Source organism: Lynx canadensis, chromosome A3, assembly GCF_007474595.2.
Source record: "Lynx canadensis isolate LIC74 chromosome A3, mLynCan4.pri.v2, whole genome shotgun sequence".
NCBI classification, from domain to species: domain Eukaryota; kingdom Metazoa; phylum Chordata; class Mammalia; order Carnivora; family Felidae; genus Lynx; species Lynx canadensis.
In genome coordinates this window covers 77,233,258-77,253,413 of record NC_044305.1, presented here as the reverse complement: position 1 = coordinate 77,253,413, position 20,156 = coordinate 77,233,258, and the positions used below count along the sequence as shown (strand labels likewise).

General features: G+C 34.8%; 1 long non-coding RNA gene across 1 annotated transcript in view; it reads left to right on the top strand.

Annotated features, from left to right (window-relative positions):
- Positions 1 to 15,374, top strand: part of LOC115510607 — a 122,520-nt gene extending 107,146 nt beyond the window's left edge. The window contains exon 3 of the long non-coding RNA XR_003967779.1: positions 15,222 to 15,374. This is a non-coding gene — a long non-coding RNA (uncharacterized LOC115510607). The remainder of the gene's footprint in view (positions 1 to 15,221) is intronic.
- Positions 15,375 to 20,156: the final 4,782 nt, after the last annotated feature.

The following is a 20,156-nucleotide window of genomic DNA, read 5'->3' as shown; positions in this document are numbered from 1 at the left end:
ATGTTTTAGGGTTTTACACACACACACACACACACACACACACACACACAGAATGAAAATATACAACAATAACAACTTATAAGATATGAGACTGGGAAATAGAATTAAAGTGTCTTGAGGTCCTTGAAATGACTGGAAAAAAATAAAAGTACCATTTTATATCAGATTTTTATATGTTAAGAACTTATGCTCTAATCTCTAGTGTTACCCTAATATATTAAAAGTAAATAATATCAGGTAATACAGGGAAGAAATAAACAGTTTTTAAAAACTTCAGTTAACCCAAAATTAGGCAAAATAGAGAAAAATTCAAAGAGGAAGGGAGACATACTTAGACGAAATAGTAAGATTTTACATTTGAAAACATTGCATTAGCTATTACTTTAACTATACATAGAGTTAATACTCTAAAAAACACAAAATTGTCAGCCTAAGTAAAACATAAATCCCACCAAATGCAAATTAAGAGAGTTTAAATGTAAGGACACAAAAAGGTGAAAATTAAAAGGATGGAAAATGCATACCATGCAATCATTAACCAAAAAGCAGGTTGTGTAACTATTATCATCAAAGACTTCAAGGCAAAAATCATTAATAGAGATTAAGAAGGATATTTCACAATGGCAAAAGGTTTAGTTCATCAGGAAGGAATAGTAATTCTAAATTTGTATATTTACCTAACACATACACATATGTATTAAAACAAAAATAACTGACCAACTACTACCAAAAAGTCTTAATAAATCTGTAATATCTATGATACATTTTAACACAGTTATCTTAATTAACTGATAAAACCAACCAGAGAATAAAACAGTAAGAAGATAGAATGTGGAATATTTGAACAACACAATTAACAAACATGATGTCACTGATACAGAACACTACATCCAACATATGCAGAATATGAATACATATGAAGTGCATATGGAACATTAACCAAAATAGATTATCTGTCAATTCATATAGAAAGTCCAAACAAATTTCAAAGGATTGTTGTCACGTTGACTGTTATCTGACCACAGAGAAAATTAAGCATGAAAACAAAAACAAAAAGGTAACTAGTAAATTTCCATATCTTTTGAAATTAAAAGGTATACTTCTAAATAGATTCTGAGTCAAAAAAAGAAATTACCAAAGAAAGTATAAATTTATGAGAGATAATGAAAATATAAACTGCAGATTGCAGCTCAGGAAATTTAAAGGGATATTTATAGATTTAAATGCATATGTAAGAAGATAATAAAGATTTAAAAAATCAGCTATCAATCTAAAGAAAATAGAGCAAAAAAAGAACAGTTTGAAAACCAAAGAAAGAAGAAAATTACAGATACAGAGGAATTTAAAGAAATAGTACACAAACATGCAACAGAACCAAATGTTAATTCTTTGAAATGTTTACAAAATTGATAAATTTTAGTTTTTGAAGGAAACTGATGAGAGAGAGAAGATATAAATCAGGAATGGAAAAAGGGCATTACTAAATCTCTTACAAATAATACGTACTTTTGTTGTAAACAACTTTATGCTAGACATTTAAAAATATAACATCCAATGCACACATTCTTATGGAAAATTCTTCTTACAAAAATGACAATAAGAAGAAATAAAACATTTAAGTGTACATAACTGTTAAAAAAGTGACTTCCTTATTAGAAGTTTTCTACAGAAAATAAAATATGCTCTGTGGCCAGATGGCTTCATGAGTGAATTTTACCAGTTACTTAAAGAGAAAATCATGACAATCTTATGCATCCTCTTTCAGAGAATGGAAAACAAACACAAACTAGGGAATACTTCCAACTCAATTTATGTGGTGTGTGTGACCTCTATACCAAAACTGACAAAGAATTACATAAAAGACTATTGCAAGTCAGTTTCTCTTATAAACATAGATAAAAATTTATAAGCATAAAAAGAGCAAACTGGATATAGCAATAAATTAAAAAGGTCATGTTTCATGATCAAGTTGGTTTTATTCCAAAAATGCAAAGTTTAACATTAGAAAATTAATTAATGTAATTCACCACATTAACACAATAAAGGAAAATACAAACATATTTTTAATAAATTCAGGAAAGGCGATTTTAGAAACTTGCCCTTTATGATTAAAACAAACACATAAGCAAAACTTGACAAAGTGGGAATAGAAAGGAACTTACTTCATCTGATAAAATATAACTATACATAAACTTGCAGCAAATAACATACTTACCAGTAAGTATGATGAAATATTGAAAGGTATTCAAGATTGGGACTGATTTGAGGATGACTATCAGTACTATGCAACATTTTACTGGAATTCCTTTTCAGGGCAATAAGATACAAAAACAAAAACAAAAACAAATGAAAGAATTAAAATCATTGTTATTAAAGATATGATTATAATCATAAACATCTGGAAGAATTTTTCAGATGAATTATTGGAATTAGCAAATGGGTATGGCAAAAATAAAAAAATCAAGTATATTTATGTATATTAGCCTCAAAAAGAAGAAAATGAAATATATTAGAAGAAACCATTGTAATGCATACAAAATTATAAAGCAAATATCATGGAAGATAGGCACAACTTCTACACAGAAAATGGTAAGATAATTTTGAAAGAAAATAAAGTAGTTCTAAATAGAGGAAATCACATGTTCATTTATTGGAAAACTCCAGATTATAAAAATATCAATTCTCCCCAAATTGATATTTAGATTCAATACAATCCCAAACAAATTTTCTATAGATTGCATAATGGAAATGGATGAGCTGATTGTAAAATTTATATATGAAAGGGCCAAGAATACCTGATAGGACTTGTCCTATTAGACCTCAAACTTAGAATGAAGGTATAGTAATTAAAACTGTGTGGTATTGACAAATATAAAATAGAACAGATTCAGGACCAGACTCATACATATAAGGAGACTTGATCTGGGAAGGAGACCCCTGTAGGAAAGTTAGGAATGAGCAATTTTTTCAGTAAACTTTGCTCGGTCAACTGGATGGATATTCATCGGTATGAATGAATTACCTTGAGTCAATAACAAAATCAACTTCATCTAGGTTGTAGATTATGAAGTTTATAGAAAACACACAACCTCCTACTTCCAAATGGGTTGGGGACTTGACTGGACACTTTATTTTATTTTTTTTATTTTTGTATTTTGTATTTTTTTTAACTTTTTTAAAAATATATGAAATTTATTGTCAAATTGGTTTCCATACAACACCCAGTGCTCATCCCAAAAGATGCCCTTTTCAATACCCATCCCCCACCCTCCCCACCCTCCTACCCCCCATCAGCCCTCAGTTTGTTCTCATTTTTTAAGAGTCTCTTATGCTTTGGCTCTCTCCCACTCTAACCTCTCTCTCTCTTTTTTTTTCTCCTTCCCCTCCCCCATGGGTTCCTGTTAAGTTTCTCAGGATCCACATAAGAGTGAAAACATATGGTATCTGTCTCTCTCTGTATGGCTTATTTCACTTAGCATAACACTCTCCAGTTCCATCCACATTGCTACAAAGGGCCATATTTCATTCTTTCTCATTGCCATGTAGTATTCCATTGTGTATATAAACAATTTCTTTATCCATTCATCAGTTGATGGACATTTAGGCTCTTTCCATAATTTGGCTATTGTTGAGAGTGCTGCCATAAACATTGGGGTACAAGTGCCCCTATGCATCAGTACTCCTGTATCCCTTGGGTAAATTCCTAGCAGTGCTACTGCTGGGTCATAGGGTAGGTCTATTTTTTAATTTTTTGAGGAACCTCCACACTGTTTTCCAGAGTGACTGCACCAGTTTGCATTCCCACCAACAGTGCAAGAGGGTTCCTGTTTCTCCACATCCTCTCCAGCATCTATAGTCTCCTGATTTGTTCATTTTGGCCACTCTGACTGGCGTGAGGTGTTATCTGAGTGTGGTTTTGATTTGTATTTCCCTGATGAGGAGCGACGTTGAGCATCTTTTCATGTGCCTGTTGGCCATCCGGATTTGACTAGACACTTTAAAAAGAGAATATCTTAATCACCAAAAACAAACCAACCAACCAACAAACAAACAAAAAAACCCACACCATATGAATAGATGCTCAAAAAAGGGAAAATACAAATTTAAATAACACTGAAATATTGGTATATATTCTCTAGACTAATAAATTAAAAAAGATATAATAGAGGGGTGCCTGGGTGGTTCAGTCAGTTAAGCTCCTGACTTAGGCTTTGGTCAGGATCTCGTGGTTCATGGCTTTGAGCCCCACCTCAGGCTCTGTGCTGACAGCTCAGAGCCTGGAGCCTACTTCAGATTTTGTGTCTCCCTCTCTGTCTGCCCTTCTCCCACTCACACTCTGTCTCTGTCTCTGTCTCTCTCTCAAAAATAAATAAACATTACAAAAATTATAAAAAATAAAAGACAATGGAAAGCTATAGCCGTAATAAAGGCATTGACTTTCCTCTGGTCACTGCTACTGGGAATGTCAATAATTATATCTGTTTGGCATTATCTGCAACAGCATTTTTATGCCTTGGTATACCCAAAAGAAATGCATGCTCACATATACCAAGAAACATCAAGGGATGCCAATAGCAGCGTGGTTTCAAATAGCCATTTTACAACATTAGGTGAATAAATTGTAGTATATCTGTACAATGAGATACTCTACAGCAATGAAATGGATATAGTTTGCTGCATATTGAAACATGAATTAATTCACAAACATATGTTTTTTGTTTTTTGTTTTGTTTTAACTTTTTTGCTAAAATTTTTTATTATAATTTACATGTAATAGTAAATTAGTTTCAGGTGTACAATATAATGATTGGATAATCATACACATTATGAAACATTCACAAGAATAAGTATATTACAATATTATTTACTATATTTCCTATGCTGTACTTAATTCCTAACTGGAGGTTTGTAACTCTTTTTTTTTTAAATATGAAATGCATTTGCTGTCAAAGTACTTTGCAAATATCAAATGAATAGTCAGTGTTACATACTTGACCTTGAGATTTTTTTTTTTAATTCAAGTTAGTTAACATACAGTGTAATAATTTCAGGAATAAAATTTAGTGATTCATCACTTACATATAACACTCATTGCTCATCCCAACAAATGTCCTCCTTAATGCCTCTCACCCCTTTAACACTCCCCCTGCCCCTCAGCACTCTGCCAGAAACCCTCAGTTTGTTCTCTATATTTAGGAGTCATTTATGGATGGTCTCCCTCTCTGTTTTTATATTATTTTTGCTTCCCTTCCCTTATGTTCATATGTTTTGTATCTTAAATTCCACATATGAGTGAAATCATGATACTTGTCTTTCTCTGACTTATTTCATTTAGCATAATACACTCTAGTTCCATCCATGAAATGGCAAGATTTCATTTTTTTTTGATCACTGAGTAACATTCCATTGGGTATGTATACCACATCTTTATCCATTCATTGGTCGATGGACATTTAGGCTCTTTCCATACTTCGCCTGTTGTCTATTGTGCTTCTATAAACGTTAGGGTGCATGTGTCCCTTCGAATCAGCACTCCTGTATCCTTTGGATAAATACCTAGTAGTGCAAATGCTGGGTCATAAGGTAGTTCTATTTTTCATTTTTTGAGGAGCCTTCATACTGTTTTCCAGAGTGGCTGTAGCAATTTGCATTCCCACCAGCAGTGCAAAAGAGATCCTCTTTCACGGCATCCTCACCAACATCTGTTGTTGCCTGACTTGTTAATTTTAGCCATTCTGACAGGTGTGAGGTGGGATATCATTGTGGTTTTGATTTGTATTTTCTCTGATGATGAGTGATGTTGTGCATTTTTTTTATGTCTGTTACCCATCTAGATGTATTCCTTAGAAAAGTGACTATTCATGTCTTTTGCCCATTTTTTCACTGGATTATTTGTTTTCTGGGTGTTGAGTTTGATAAGCTCTTTTTTTAAAATTTTCTTTTAACTTTTATTCATTTTTGAGAGACAGAGAGAGACAGAGCCTGAGTGGGGAAGGGGCAGAGAGAGAGAGGGAGACACAGAATCTGAAACAGGCTCCAGGCTCTGAGCTGTCAACACAGAGCCCAACACGGGGCTCGAACTCACAAACTGTGAGATCATGATCTGAGCTGAAGTCGGATGCTTAACCGACTGAGCCACCCAGGTGTCCCAAGTTTGATAAGTTCTTTATAGATTTTGGATACTAACCCTTTATCTGATATGTCATTTGTAAATATCTTCTCCCATTCCGTTGGTTGCCTTTTAGTTTTGCTGATAGTTTCCTTTGCTGTGCAGAAGCTTTTCATCTTGATGAGGTCCCAATAGTTCATTTTTGCTTTTGTTTCCCTTGCCTCTGGAGACAGGTCCAGGAAGAAGTTGCTGCAGCCAAGGTCAAGGAGGTTGTTGACTATTTTCTCTTCTAGGATTTTGATGGCTTCCTATTTTATGTTTAAGTCTTTCATCCATTTTGAGTTTATTTTTGTGTATGTTGTAAGAGAGTGGTCCAGGTTCATTCTTCTGCATGTCGCTGTCCAGTTTTCCCAACACCATTTGCTGAAGAGACTGTCTTTTTTTCCATTGGATATTCTTTCCTGCTTTGTCAAAGATTAGTTGGCCATATGTTTATGGGTCTATTTCTGGGGGCTCTATTTTGTTCCATTGACCTGAGTGTCTGTTTTTATGTTATTACCATACTGTCTTGATGATTACAGCTTTGTAATACAGCTTGAAGTCCGAAATTGTGATGCCGCCAGCTTTGATTTTCTTTTTCAGGATTGCTTTGGCTATACAGAGCCTTTTCTGGTTCCATACAAATTTTAGGATTGTTTATTCTAGCTCTGTGAAGAATGCTGCTGGCATTTTGATAGGGATTGCACTGAATATGTAGATTGCTTTGTGTAGTATCAACATTTTAACAATATTTGTTCTTCCATTCCATGAATACGGAATGTTTTTCCAGTTTTTGTGTCTTCTTCAATTTCTTTCATAAGTTTTCTATAGTTTTCAGTGTATAGATTTTTCAACTCTTTTGTTAGGTTTTATTCCTAGGTATTTTATGGATTTTGGTGCAATTATAAATGGAGTCAATTCCTTGACTTCTCTTTCAGCTGCTTCATTACTCATGTATAGAAATGCAAACTATTTCTGTACATTGATTTTATATCTTGTGACTTTGCTGAGTTAATGTATCAGTTCTAGCATTTTTTTGCTGGAGTCTTTTGGGTTTTCCACATAGAGTATCATGTTGTCTACACAGAGTGAATGTTTGACTTCCTCCTTGCCAATTTGGATGCCTTGTATTTCTTTGTGTTGTCTGGCTGCACTATGTTGAATAACAGTGGTGAGAGTAGACATTTTTGTCATGTTCCTGAACTTAGGGGGGAAGCTCTCCGTTTTCCCCATTGAGGGCAATATTAGCAGTTGGTCTTCCGTATATGGTCTTTATGATCTTGAGGTATGATCCTTCTATCCCTACTTTCTTGAGGGTTTTTATCAGGAAAGGGTGCTGTATTGTGTCAAATTCTTTTTCAGCATCTATTGAAAGGAGCATGTGGATCTTATCCTTTCTTTTTTAATGTGATGTATCATATTGATTGATTTGCAGACATTAAACCAGCCCTGCATCCCAGGAATAAATCCCACATAATCATGGTGAACAATTCTTTTAATGTATTGTTGGATCTGGTTTGCTAGTATCTTGTTTAGAATTTCTGCATCCATGTTCATCAGGGAATTTGGTATGTAGTTCTCCTTTTTAGTGGGGTCTTTGTCTGGTTTTGAAATTAATGTAATGCTGACCTCGTAGAATGAGTTTGGAAATTTTCCTTCCATTTCTATTTTCTGGAACAGCTTCAAAAGAATAGGCCTTAACTCTTCTTTAAATGTTTGATAGAATTCCCCTGGGAAGCCACCCAGCCCTGGATTCTTGTTTGTTGGCAGATTTTTTATTACTGATTCAATTTCTTTACTTTTTATGTGTGTGTTGAAATTTTCTATTTCTTCCTGTTTCAGTTTTGGTAGTTTATATGTTTCTAGGAATTTGACCGTTTCTTCCAGATTGCCCACTTTGTTGGCATATAATTGCTCATAATGTTCTCTTATTGTTTGTGTTTCTGCAGTGTTGGTTGTGATTTTATTTTGCTCGTGATTTTATTTATTTGGGTCCTTTCCTTTTTCTTTTTGATCATTCTGGCTAGGGGTTTACCAGTTTTGTTAATTCTTTCAAAGAACCAGCTCCTGGTTTCATTGATCTGTTCTGATTTTTTTTTTTAATTTAGACATCATTGATTTCTGCTCTAATCTTTATTACTTCCCTTCTTCTGCTGGTTTTGGGATTTATTTGATGTTACTTTTCCAGCTCTTTTAGGTGTAATGTTAGGTTGTGTATCTGAGACCTTTCTTCCTTCTTTAGGAAGGCCTGGATTGCTGTATACTTCCCTCTTATGCCTTTGCTGCATCCCAGAAGTTTTGGGCTGTTGTGTTTTCATTTCCATTGGCTTCCGTGTACTTTTTAATTTCCCCTTTAATTTCTTGTTAACACATTCATTCTTTAGTAGGATGTTCTTTAATCTCCAAGTATTCATGGTGTTTTCCAAATTTTTTCTTGTGGTTGATTTTGAGTGTTGTGGTATGAAAATATGCAAGGTATGATCTCGATCTTTTTGTACTTTCTTGAGGGCTGATATGTGACACATTATGTGGTCTATTCTGAAGAATGTTCCATGTGCACTCCAGAAGAAAGTGTATTCTGCTGCTTTAGGATGAAATGTTGTGAATATATGTGTTAAGTTCATCTGGCCCTGTGTGTGATTCAAAGCTATTGCTTCCTTGTTGATTTTCTGCTTAGATGATCTGTCCTTTGCTATAAATGGGCTGTTGAAGTCCTCTACTATTCTGGAATTATTGAGGTTTTTTATGTTTGTGATTAATTGATTTATATATTTGGGTTCTCCACATTGGGGGCATAAATATTTACAATTGTTAGATTTTCTTGGTGGATAGACCCCTTAATTACAATACAATACCCTTCTTCATCTCTTGTTACAGCCTTTATTTTAAAATCTAGTTTGTTTGATATAAGTATTCCAGCTTACTTTTAATGACTGTTAGCATGATAGATGGTTCTCCATCCCCTTACTTTCATTCTGCAGGTGTCTTTAGGTCTAAAATTAATCTCTTGTAAGCAGCATATAGATGGGTCTTGTTTTCTTATCCATTCTGATGCCGTATGTCTTTTGACTGAAATGTTTAGTCCATTGACATTTAGAGTGAGTACTGAGATATATGAATTTAGCACCATAGTGTTGCCTGTTGACTTAGTGTTTCTGGTGATGTTCTCTGGTCCTTTCTAGTCTTTGTTACTTTTGGTCTGTTTTGTTTTATTTTGCCTTTACTCCACTCAAAGGATCCCCCTTAAAATTTTTTGGAGGGCTGGTTTAGTGGTCATGAACTCCTTTAGTTTTTGTTTTTCTGGGAAACTCTTTAATCTCTCCTTCCATTTTGAATGACAGCCTTGCTGTATAAAGAACTCTTGGCTGTATATTTTTACAATTTAGCACATTAAATATATCCTGCCACTCCTTTCTGGCCTGCCAAGTTTCTGTGGATAGGTCTGCTGCAGACCTGATCTATCCTCCCTTATAGGTTAAGGACTTTTTTTCACTTGCTCCTTTCATAATTCTTTCCTTGTCTGTGTATTTTGTGAATTTGACTATGATATGGCTTGGTGATGGTTGGTTTTTGTTGAATCTAATGGGAGTTCTCTGTGGTTATTTGATTTTGATGTCTGTGTCCTTCCCTAGATTAGGAAAGTTTTCCACAATAATTTGCTCACATAAATCTTCTATCACTTTTTCTCTCTCTTCATCCTTTGAGACTCCTATGAATCAGATGTTACCCCTTTTTAATAAGTCACTGAGTTCTCTAAGTCTTGTATCATGATCTTTTACCTTTATTTCCCTTTTTTTTCCTGCTTCATTATTCTCCATAATTTTATCTTTTAAATCACTGATTCACTGTTTTGCTTCGTCCAACCTTGCCATCATGACATCCATTTGAGATCGCATCTTGGTTGTAGAAATTTTAATTTTGTCCCAACTAGATTTTATTTCTTTTATCTCTGCAGAAAGGGATTCTGTGCTTTTTTTCAATGCTAGCTAGTATTCTTTTTATCATGGTTCAGACATCTTGCTTATATCTGTTTTGATAAAGCCCCTGGCTATCACTTCTTCCCATTCTTTCTTTTGGGGTAAATTCCTTCAGTTTGCCATTTGGAGGAAGAAAAAATTAAATTAAAATATTAAATTTTAAAAATCAAATAAAGTAATCTAGATCCTAGGTGTGTTTTGTTCTGCTTATTGAAAGAGGCTTGATAAAATAGAGAAGAAAGAGAAAGAAAATAAAAAGATAAATGTTTTAAATTAAATAATAGATATAATAAAATAGAATCAAATGAAATAAATAAAATGAAATAGAATAAAAATTTTTAAATTAAAAATAAAGTAAAAAAATAAAAATTTCTCTTTATGTATCCAAGAATGAGGAAGAAAAGAAAGAAAGAAAGATAGGAAGAAAGAAAGAAAAAAGAAAACAATTTAAGCAAAAAAACCCCCAAAACCAAAAAATAAATGAACCAGCAAACAGAATGAAACCTGAATAAAGTTACATCCAGTTTACCCTACACTGAAACTAAGAAGCCTGCTATAGTCCATACACTAAGCAGGTGAAGTGATTTGTACTGTTCTAGGGGATGTGCTTGGAGGGAGTAGTTGGGTGGGGCTTGGTGAAACAGCTCTGTTCTCCACTTGTTAGTTTGACTTAGCTTACTAGGGTGGATCAGTGTGTGTGTGGAGGGGTGGGAATGTGGAAATGGTTTTATCCAGTTCCCTAGTCTCTTGATCATTCTCACTGACCCATTCTCACTTCACATTCTCACTGACCCATGATCAAGCACCCCTCCTTTTTAAAAACATTTTTAATGTTTTTTTATTTATTTTTGAGAGAGAGATTGAGCAGGGAAGGGGCAGAGAGAGAGAGGGAGACACAGAATCTGAAGCAGGCTCCAGGCTCTGAACAGTCAGCACAGAGCCTGATGTGGAACTTGAGCTCACAAGCCATGAGATCATGACCTGAGCCGAAGTCAGACACTTAACCCACTGAGCCATCCAGGTGCACCCAAGCACCCCTCCTTTATCTCAGGCCTCTATCCACTCCCCGCCTCTACCCTGTCTGTGTCTAAGCTGTCTGCCTGCCAGGTGGTACCTCCCTCCAGAGTTTTATCTCAGATGGGGCTTTGAAGCAAAACCCCTCTTCAGATACCCCTGTGGCTTAGACCTGTGCTGACTCTCTGAGGGAGGGTCTCGATGAGCAATAGCCAGGTGCTGGCTTACCCCAGAAAATATTGGTGCAATCGCGCAGCAGCAGAGGTTCAGAGATTTTGACAAATCACAACACCTAGCCCATGCTTTCACTTCACTCTGGCATCTTTATCCCAGTGCCAGCAAATGTGGCTGCTCTACGGGGTCCACTGGGACGTTTGCCTGTGGGAGGCTATATGGCCTCTACCAAATCCTCTCCAAGCTGGGTAACTGCTTCTCCCTGTGTGGCACGTGGACCCCTCAGAACCTGCTGCCTGCTCCTGGAGATTCACCTTGCTTTCTCACCAAAGCACCACCAGGCACTGAACTCTGAAACTTCAGACCCTGTGCTCCACTGTTTGTAGAATCCTGGTGGTATTGAAACCCTCTCCTTTTTTCCCTTCAATGGTTTTGAGAAACAAATTTCTTGTTCTCTCTCCTGGAGTGTTTTCACTCTTTCTCTCCCTTTCTTTCCAGCTACTTTCAAGGGGAGAGCTTTTCTTGCACGATCCTGATGTGCCATACTTTTCTCCTTTCTCTTTTTCCCTCTGTCCTCACTCTACCAAAACAGCTCCCTAACCTCCATGGCTTTTCTCTCCCCTAGTTCATCTCTTTGCACCACATACCTTCCAAGTTCTGTGACTCAAGTGATGCAGATTGTTGTGTTAATCTTATTTTTGGAGGTGTTCACAACACCTAATCTAGCTGCGTTTCTAGGTGCTAATCTAGCTGCGTTTCAGGGACAAGACAAGCTCAGGATCTCTATGCTGCTTCACCATCTTAACTCCAATGCACAAACATATAATGTTGAGCAAAGGAAATTAGACATGAAAGGGGACACTTACTATATAGTTCTACTTATATTTTGTTCAAAAACAAGGAAAATGAAACTGTAATTTTCTAATTTAAGGTACAGATTGCACTTGAGGAGGAAGGGGAATGTAGTGACTGGAAGAAAGCATGAAAGAAGATCATCTTGTTACCTGGTCATAGTCTATCTCATGATCTGGATTGAAATTACATGGAGGTTCACTTTGTGATAATAATTGAGCTACAAACTATATTTTGTTCACTTCTCTATTTTTGTAATATTTGAATTACTTAAAAATGCTTAAATAATTACTTACATTCTCCAAAGTCTCAAGAAAATCATGCTTTATAAAGGTATTCCAGAACCGAGAAAAAAATGATGGGAACTTTCTAAGTCTGTTCTATAATATTAGTACATTTAATTCCAAACAAGAGAAAGACTATATATATATATATATATATATATATATATATATATACACACACACATATATATGTATATATATATATAGTCTTTTAGTTTGTTTCTTTTATATATATATTACATACATATATATTAAATTATATATATAACATATATATGTATGTAATACATACATATGTAATACAATATATATGTATTTAATATATGTGTGTATATATATATATATATACACACACACATAAAAGAAACAAACTAAAAACCAATCTTATTCTTAAGCCTAGATGGAAATGTAAGCAAATATATCAAAGATTAATAAATATATCAAATACAAGAAAATTTTATCTAGTAATGGAAATCCTGAACAAGGAAAATATATCTCAGAAATGCAAGAATAGTTCAATGTAAGAAAAATATATTGGTGTAATTAAATAATTAATAGATTAAAGGAAACAGCATATGATCATCTCAATATAGAATAAAATTTCTTTCATACAAATCAGCACAGATTTTCAGTAAATATTTGAATGAATTAATAAAGGTATGAGTGTTTTTTTTTAATCAAATAGATTTTGAAATCTAGATTTTCAAAAAGGTAAATATTTCAAAAAAGAAAATTTAGGACTGTTATTTTAAACCGTGGTGTTGAGAAGGCTTTCTAGAGCAGAAAAAAAAGAGAAAAAAACCTCAGAATCTCCAAAGGACAGAATGCCAGATTTTATGACATAAAATTAAATCTTCTCTATGACAAGATTCCATAGGCTAAGAAAAAAATACAAATGACACACTGAAATAAAATAATAAATATATAAAAAAGAACAAGCATTACCTATCTATCTATCTATCTATCTATGTTTCAGGGGAGCAGTGGGATGAGAGACTAAACCAGAAAAGAAGATATCTCAATATATTGTCCAAAAAAATGAATAGTCAGTTCAACATTGGAACAAGTAGAAATGACAGATAAATTTAAATAGACATTAAACTTAAAAAAAACCAAGAACATTTAAATGAAAAAAAAAAAGACTTTAAAAGATTAAAAACACATATAGTATTTGAGCAAGTGTAGGGAAATGCAAGCCATCAGTAGTAATGTAAATGTGTATAGACTTTTTACAGGGGCAGTTTGTCAGTTTCTATAAAATTCTCGAGACTTTGATCTAGAATTTTCACTTTTCAGTTTTTACACTTAAGCAATGCTTGCAAAACACATAAAGAAGCAAGTTAAAAGAATGTTCTTTTTTTTGGTAATTGAGAAAAATTGGGACTAAAAGATTCTAATAAAATACAATAATCAAACATTTGCATGAATTAATTTCATCCATGTTATGGAAAACTATTCAGAGTTCCAAAAGAATAAGGTCGATTTACAAGTCAAGAAATAGAAAGAGCTTGAAAAATTATTAAGTGGAAAACTTAAATTATAGAACAGAATTGAGTACTACCCTGTTTATGCAAAGAGAAACCATTTCTTTATATAGTAAACATATATATATGCGTATATATATGTGTGTATATATATATACATATATATGAATGTATATTTTACGTAAATGAATAGTCCAAAGTTAGGAAGATACACTTAAGTGTTAACAGTAATAGTGATTAGTTCTGTGGAGAGGAGTGAAGTTGGGGTATGTGAAGTAGGATTTTTATTCTTTTTTTAATGTTTATTATTTTTTCTTTTTTAAGCCACTTTATTGACAAATGATTGAAATACAAAAAGCTATACATATTTAGTGTGCACAACTTGGTGAGTTTAAGATGCGGCTGTTAGTGTTTATTAACTTTTATGAGAGAGACACAGAGTGCAAGTTGGGGAGGGGCAGAGAGAGAGGGAGACACAGAATCTGAAACAGGCTCCAGGCTCTGAGCTGTCAGCACAGAACCTGACGCAGGGCTCAAACCCACAAACTGTGAGATCATGACCTGAGCTAAAGTCGGATGCTTAACCGACTGAGCCACACAGGCGCCCCTAGATTTTTATTCTTTTAATCTATATAGATACATATTGTTTCAATTTATAGAACAAATGTATGTTTGTGCATTGTTTATGTAATTAAAATATGAATTATAAATATGCTACAACACCCATGTGTGTCAAGGTATATGGGCTTGTGGTTTTATCAGCCCATCTGTGAGATTTATTTTTCAAGAATGCAAATCTATATTTTGTGGCTCCCAAAAAATCATCTCTGGTATCATAATGATAACATTCCAACTCAAAATATCAATTATAAGAAAATAGTCTAATAGGGAAAAATAGTAATAAAAAGTAGTGAAGAATATTAAAAACATAGTAAAAAATAAAACACAATAGGTTATACCTCTCAGCTGCATTTAGCATTTGAGAACATTTAGAATATCAAAGTCTATGGATTACTCTTAGAAAGATCCCCACCTAATATTGGCTCTAAATTCCATCTGATATTTATTGCAGAATTGGGGAACTGCACAGCAACTTTCCATCCTCTACCTCTTCATTCCCCACTTCCCTTATTATTCTGGCTACATGGAGAGAGTATTGACTTCTGTTCCAAGCATATGTCTTTCTTAGTGGGACTCCCCTTCTAGACCCTAGGGACCTTGAGCAACTAGTTTGTGTGCCAGCAGTTCTGTATTTTTGGATGATGAAAATTGATTTTCCTCCTTTTAGCAGGTGCAGTCTCCGAGTGAGCCTCTCCCCTCATGACCTGTGCAGATTATGCCATCAATAGTGGGAGAGGGGATGAGGACGAACATTTGGAGCCCTCAGCACACAGCTCCAAGGGGCCTGGTGAAGCCTTGCAGCAATGAGGGTGCACTAGAATAAAAGGTAACAATAAACTCAGCTTAGAACTGTTTCTTTCCTGGTACTTCCTGGACAAGTTCAGTATCTTTCTATGCATTTTCTGGGATTATCTAAATGGACAGATACTTATGTGGGGTTTATTATGGTCTATACACTTCTAAACGGATCATTCTTGTTAAACTTGAGTTATGGGAGTTTTCCTTTTAAGGAGGAGAATAATTATAAAGGATATCAATGTGGCTTAAATTATGTTTATTATAATGCAACTTATATTTTTCAATCACAAGTAGGTCTTATTGTGCTTATGGCTGTTTCACATCTGGAAGAGTCTAGCTAAAGAGATGAAACTTTTTTGGTATGCATTGGAAAACCTGAGAGATTTTGAGTCAGGAAATAAATACCAAAGTACATTTTTTGCTTGCATATGAGATAGATGGGCATTTTGAATGTAAGGGCAACTAGACTAGCTAAAATTTACTGCAGGCTTCTAGGTCTAAGTTGTTAAGTGTCTGGACTATATGGTGGCTGTGGGAGCAGGGGACAGGGGTAAATGCAGGTAGAAAACAGGAGTCTTTCTACAGAAGGTGAAAAAATTCAAGGGAAAAGCCTTCTGAAGTTCTTGGTATTTTTAGATATTTTGTTTTTAAAAAGGTGAGACTATCATTCAGTAGTATAAATAAGTGTCATTCGCTAAGACCTTGGAAGATGGGGAAAGAAAGAGTGTGGTTGGAGGGCAGAATTTACCAGGTTGATTTAAACAAAAATCAGGTCATTCAGGAGTGAATACACAAGGCAAGCAGGCAGTCTGCCGTGACAACTTATGAGACAGTTTGTGGGTGAAGCCACAGAAAGCAGTAGCTGCTAGGACATCCAGAAAGTATGGCACTGAAGGAGCACCCTATACTCTGTGGTGCTCAGGGTTAGTTTTCCTCCCTCATACTCAGCTGTTGCATATGCTAGAAATAGTTTGTCTCCTTGCCAGAGGAAAAGGTAAGTGAGGAAAAGGTCAAGAGAGAACACTTTTGAGTGATTCAGAAAATTATATGATATGGGGGAATTCTAGAAAGGCGGGAAAAAATTATGGGATTAAAGTCCAAGGAAAAGATTTGGGAAAGTTGTAAGAAGGCAAAATCAATATCATATACAAGAGACAAGATGTGGAGGGTGTAAGAAGCACCTCAAGGTTGTCCCATTTCTGTTTCACGTGAGACAAATGTACCCATGAGTATTTGTAATGGTACTGAGTTTGGTGGGATAAGTGGTGTTACATTTCAAAGAGCAAGACTTCTTTTGTTGGAAAAGTAGGGGGGGGGGTCATTAAAATTATGCAAGGGATTATATCTTAGTGATTTGAGCAAGATCTCTGAAGATGACTCTGAAATAGAGGGGCAAAATTGCCCAGCAAAACTCTCAGGAAAAAATAGTAAGAATGAGTATGGCAAATGGTGTGCTCAAGGGAATAGTATATAGGATCCCCAGTATTTTTCTGTAAGAATAACAATGGGCTTTCATATGTTAATATAGCAGGTGGCTGAATGTGGATAGCAAACAATTAAGTTAAAAATTTGATGCAATGACTAAAAACATATACTTGGTGTATGATTTGTGATTGGAATACAGAAATCCAAAAACAAATCTGCCTGGCTTTAGCTTATATAAAGAAGTCTTTTTGATATTAATTGATTCCTCAGTAAATCAATGTGGGAAATGATTCACTGGGAGAATTGTAATATATATATATATATATATATTATATATATATATATATCAAATATATATTAGATATTATATATATTATATAATATATATATATATAGACATAAGGTATTATACCTAAATGCATATGAAGTTCATGGTCCAAGAAAAGGTTACATTTCCAAAGAGATGGATTTTAGTAAATATAAGGAAAAGCTTTCTTTGTAACAATAGCACCTTCCTACCTCAATATGGTCTTCTGGTGGGTCAGGGATGTTTCTGTCATTAGGAGTGACCAAATTGAGGCTGGGTGACAACTGCCAGAATTGCTGCAGAGGTTTCATTCTTTGGATGGAAGGTTGTACTAGGTTAGTCTTGAGGTTCCTTTCAAATTCAAAATTGTATTATTCTATGAAAATAAATTAAGATCTAATTATTTCAGACTGTGCCAGCTCTTCCTCGTGTGATTTACAACGTAGACTGAAGGGAGAAATTACAAAAAAAAAATCAACTAGAACAAGCCTAGGATAATGGGATATACTTCCAAAGTGGACACTTTGAAAGTTACAATACTTGCTTAAACAAACAAGATGACAGATAGATATATAGATAGGCAGATGGATATGCATAAACATATGGATATAGATAGTTATTACTTTATAAACATATGTCACATGCTCGAAAATATCCAGATATTATAAGGCATCTTCCAGTGAGCATTTCTTGAAGTGGCAAAGGAGGAGTTAATCTTTTGTCCTCAAAGCCCACAAGAATGTTTATCAACCCCAGAGCAGGCCTCCTTTCTTTCTTTTGGTGAGTTAAGTCTGTCTGTGCTTTGTTTGACGCTGCCCATTTGAGGAAAGCTTATCCCTGACCTTCTGCCAGAGAGACTGATGGCAAGGACGGTTTGCACTAACCTTGACATTCACCAGGGTAAATGGCTTTTTCCACAAGTAGTCGACAAACAAGGAGAGCCAGTCAAGAGCTAATGAATCTGCACCTGAGAGAAACTGAACAACAATTGTGCTTTTAAAGAAAAAAAGAGTCCTTGGAAGGTGCAGGCCCATCTGGTGCTTTAAGGTTCAGGGGAAATTAACTCTTTTAGCCAATGCAGTTTGAAAATAAATAAATAAAAACAACCCCTTGTCTTAAAGTCTGCCATGAGGGGTCCTTTTAAAGTTTGACCTTCTGGTCTTTTCAGCTTTAAATGAACTCTCAGTGCCATTCTGTGGAGCCTGGGGAAGATAGAGTGATGTTACAGAGTGACCAAGATGGCAAGGCACATTTTTTCAGCCACCACTTATGCCACTCAGCCCCAATTCTTCTTCACTGAGTTCAAGGGAAGTAAATTGTGAATTTTTTTTTTAAAGAGTGGCTCAGTTTATCTACTGTATATGCTATAAAGAATCCACAAAAAGCAATATAGAATGGAACTTCCCTATTGCAATCAGACAAACTAATATTCCCTAAGGGCGCCTTGTGACCGGATGCAAATCCTACTGGTCAAACTAAAAATTGTACTGTGATATTTTGCAACCAGAGCCCCAGTCAATATCCTGTGAATTCTGCTCTTGTTCCTCAGATATTGATTATTCTGTTTTCATTGTATCTGTATATTACAATCTCTTCTATATAATTATGTCTAATATAAACCCACTCAGACTGTTCTGTATTTTGGGTGTGTATACCTTGGCTCTTCACTAAGATTTATGAAGAAAATCATTCAGGTTAGGAGACATTTTTTCTCCACCACAACGTTGTGCAATTCTGGGATTAATAAGAACTTAGCATAGAAATGAATATTGGTGCCTTACAAAAGTTGACCAACTATATTTTTCCAAGTTTCCATTAGTTTTTTTTTTGTTTTTTTTTTTTGTTTTTTTTTTTTTTTGTTTTTTTTCTCATGATTATGGAGAATCAGGGCTAGTATTCTCACCCAGATGATTTTTTTTTTAATTTTTTTTTTCAACGTTTATTTATTTTTGGGACAGAGAGAGACAGAGCATGAACGGGGGAGGGGCAGAGAGAGAGGGAGACACAGAATCGGAAACAGGCTCCAGGCTCTGAGCCATCAGCCCAGAGCCCGACGCGGGGCTCGAACTCACGGACCGCGAGATCGTGACCTGGCTGAAGTCGGACGCTTAACCGACTGCGCCACCCAGGCGCCCCTCACCCAGATGATTTTATCCACCATAGCAAAAGTACTTCTGTATTTCCATTACCCTCTGTTATTTCTCACTTTCAGTGATTGCATTATAACATATCTAAAAATGCATAAATTTTAAATATACAAAGTAAAACATTTTTTCAGAGTGACATATCCATGCCACCACCAACCAGATAAAGAATAACATGTTATTAATAAAACAGAAGCTTCCTTAATGCCTTGTATGGTCACTTACTTTCCAAGGTAACCTCCATGTGTCTAGAGTTTTTGCTTAGTGTTATCTTGGTGAAATTCATCCATGTGGTTGAGCGTACATGTAATTTGTTCATTCTCAATGCTATATAAAATTCCATTGTATGAATATACTTCTTTTTATTTATCTGATGTCTTATTGACAAACATTCGGTTTGTTTCCATTGTTTATTATTGCTGTTTGTTATTAGGAATAATGCCGCTGTATATGTTTTTATATGTGTATGCATTTTTGTTGGGAATGAAATTGCTGAGTCATAAGTAATGGATATGTCGGCTTTAAAAGGTATTATCAAATAGTATTCTTAATTATGAGAGTTTGTCTTTCTCCATATCCTCTCAATACTTGGTATTGCAATATTTTTTTTCTTCCCTTGTCTTTATTTTTTTTGTCTGTTTTAACCTTTTTTGGAGGGATGAAGGGATGGTTAACTTGTGGTTTTAATTTCCATTTCATTAATACTAATGGTGTCAAGCATCTTTTCAGAAGTTTACTGGCTTTTGGACATGTTCTTTTGTAATGTTTCAAATCTTTTGCTCATTTTTTTAGTGGCTATTTGTCTTTTCTTTATATGTTGTAGATATAAGTCCTTTTCCAGTTAAATGTACTGCAAATATATTCCCCAGCTATACAGCTTACCTTTTCATGAAACTTATAATGGTGTGTTTGATCACAAAAACTTAAG